Source organism: Bison bison, unplaced genomic scaffold (genome assembly GCF_000754665.1).
Source record: "Bison bison bison isolate TAMUID 2011002044 unplaced genomic scaffold, Bison_UMD1.0 scf7180017864092, whole genome shotgun sequence".
Taxonomy (NCBI): Eukaryota; Metazoa; Chordata; class Mammalia; order Artiodactyla; family Bovidae; genus Bison; species Bison bison.
Genome location: NW_011494664.1, coordinates 3,453,621 through 3,456,761, shown reverse-complemented (window position 1 = coordinate 3,456,761; position 3,141 = coordinate 3,453,621). Strand labels below are relative to the sequence as shown.

General features: G+C 40.4%; 1 long non-coding RNA gene across 1 annotated transcript in view; it reads left to right on the top strand.

Annotated features, from left to right (window-relative positions):
* Window positions 1-2,692, top strand: part of LOC104987324 — a 26,727-nt gene extending 24,035 nt beyond the window's left edge. The window contains exon 5 of the long non-coding RNA XR_825117.1: window positions 2,623-2,692. This is a non-coding gene — a long non-coding RNA (uncharacterized LOC104987324). The remainder of the gene's footprint in view (window positions 1-2,622) is intronic.
* Window positions 2,693-3,141: the final 449 nt, after the last annotated feature.

Below are 3,141 nucleotides of genomic sequence, written 5' to 3'. Positions count from 1 at the left end.
AGAAAACTGTCTAAATAATCACTAGATTTTATTAGTACTTTTAAAGTTTAAACAAGTTTCCTGAATCTGAGCAGTTAAGCCAAATCAACAAAACCAAGGCTGGAAATATAAATAGATAGATTGATAGATATAGATATATAGGTATAAACATATATGTATATACACAAACAGACACATACACATACACATATATGGTGTAATATGTATACACATATACATATTAACCTTATGTATCAATTCCTACCCCTCAAGTTATGACCAACCTAGACAGCATATTAAGAAGCAGAGACATTACTTTGCCAACAAAGGTCTGTCTAGTAAAGGCTATGGTTTTTCCAGTAGTCATGTATGCTTGTGAGAGTTAGACTATGAAGAAAGCTGAGCACCAAAGAATTGATGCTTCTGAACTGTGGTGTTGGAGACTCCCTTGGACTGCAAGGAGATCCAACCAGTCCATCCTAAGGGAGATCAGTCCTGGGTGTTCATTGGAAGGACTGATGTTGAAGCTGAAACTCCAATACTTTGGCCACCTGATGCAGAGAGCTGACTCATTTGAAAAGACCCTGATGCTGGGAAAAATTGAAGGCAGGAGGAGAAGGGGATGACAGAGGATAAGATGGTTGGATGACATCACTGACTCAATGGACTTGAGTTTGGGTAAACTTTGGGAGTTAGTGATGGACAGGGAGGCCTGGTGTGCTGCAGTTCACGGGGTCACAAAGAGTCGGACAGGTGAACTGACTGACCCCTCAAGGGTCTATCCCTAAACTATAGCCATTGATTTGTTATCACAACAATTAAATGTGTACAACATGCCTTATAAATGGTCCCTCTTGGAAAATTACATCTTTATGGTCATTTGCAGGTCAGAAACAGACAAGCTTACATATTGTCCATAATCTGTAACTGTCTCCTGAGAGGAAGCCATCATCAAGCCTTTGGAAGAGAGAGCAGAGGAAAAACTAGGGAGTAGAAAATAGCCTTGACAACTTCTTTCTCCATCTGCCCAGTGCTTTGACCTATTTTGAAGGATGATCAAATATATTATGTGCCTTTAGTTAATTCACTCAACAGTGTCTATTAGGTGCCTACTGTATGCCAGGCACTGTTATAGGTGCTAGGACACAGCAATGGACAATTGGGAATCCTTACTCCTGGGGAGTTTGCATTCGAGTCATGAACACAAAAAAAGCAATTAATATATTAGATAAATTTATAAATCATGGGTTATTGGGGCTATGAAAATAGTATGACAGGTGAGTTGGATAGAGATCAACAGGGTAGTGCTATTTTAAATAAACCAGACATGATTCAGGCTTAGGAACAAGGTTCCTGATTCTCAGCTTGGGATTTTTTTCCATGACAACAGTTTGTTCTTCATGGTTTTCTGTTATTGCTTCAATTCCAGAAACAACTTCCCTTTTCTTGAGCAGTAAATACATGACCAGAAAATCTGGAATTCTAGGGGCAACAGATAAGTGCTCATTAAACCTGTAGAGATACTTTAGCCCAAGGCTGAGACTAGACGGAGGACATAGTGGGGTTCCAAACAGTCATTTCAGACAGAGAAGTGACTGCTTCTCTTTCTCACTATACTTACTGTTCAGATCTTTTCTGACTTGATTTGCTTTACCATTAGATAGAATTATAGAAGCTTTTCGAGCTTTGTATCTTGTGCTCATACTCAGCTGTGTCCAACTCTTTGCAACCCCATGGAGTGTTGTCTGCCAGGCTCCTTTGTCCATGGAATTCTCCAGGCAAGAGTACTGGAGCAGGTTGCCATTTCCTTCTCCAGGGGATCTTCTCAATTCAAGGATCGAACCCACCTCTCTTGTGTCTTCTGCATGCAGGCAGCTTGTTTACCACTGCACCACCTGGGAAACCTTTTTCAAGCTTAAGAATGACTTATCTGGAGCTCTCCAACAGTTGGCCCACAGTCCTCTGGAATTACAGAATGAATTAGTTGATACTTTAAGCACAGTAACCAATTTCTTGGGCTTTCCTGGTGTCTTAGCAGTAAAGAATCTACCTGCCAAAGCAGGAACTGCCAGAGATGTGGGTTTGATCCCTGGGTCAGGAAGATACTGTGGGGAAGGAAGTGACAACTCACTTCGGTATTCTTGCAGGGAAAATCCCATGGACAGAGAAGCCTGGCAGGCTACAGTCCATAGGATCATAAAGAGTCAGACACGAATGAGCGACTAAACACGCACACACGACCAACTTCCATTCCAGAGAATGCAATGGAAGATTTTAGGTAGAGTTCATTATTCTCTTGTGTCCCTTGGCTACTGAGATAACAGAACTGCTATTCATGTTGGCCACTTGTTTACCTATAGAGAAAAGGGCACATCTTAGGTAAACAGAAACCTCTACTCAAAAACAAAGGAAAAAAATTTTGACTCATCACTTTGAGTAGAGTCTTATAATGGCCAACTTTTAATATGTATGACTCAAAAAGAGCAAATACATGTTTCAGAAAAAGAATGAGACATCCTCCAGTCCTTTGGCAGGTCTTGGTCACAAATATATATGAATTATATTCCTACTTTATATGCAAAGTGTTCAATGGATGGTCATCTGAATCTCCACCTCTCTTTCTCTCATTTTCTTTTAAAATAGAAAGAACTTTTGTTACTTCAAATGAAAAGACACTTATGGCAACTGGGAGAAGGAAGTTGGACAGTGTGACAGTAGTTATAGAGTGAGTAATGTTTTGATTTCATGTTTTTCAAGTATAAGATCTTAACGTCTTTGCAAAGCATGGTTATACTCCACCCAAAATCTGTAGTAGAAAATAATACCCCTGGAATAAAAGCAAATAAGTATTTGCATAATAGTCATACTGACCAAAATCAGTAGATAAAACTCCATTGAACTCTGCCTACTCATGATATAGAGTTCGTGCGTGTGCGTGCTCAGTTGCTTAGTTATGTCTGATTCTTTGTGACCGCACGGACTGCAGTCTGCCAGGCTCCTCTGTCCATGGGATTTTCCAGGCAAGAATACTGGAGTGGGTTCCTATTTCCTACTCCAGGGAATTTTCCCTGCCTAAGAATCAAACCCCCGTTTCTTGTGTCTCCTGCACTGTCAGGCAGATTCTTTACCACTGCATCACCAATACAGTTCCCTTATCTCTTT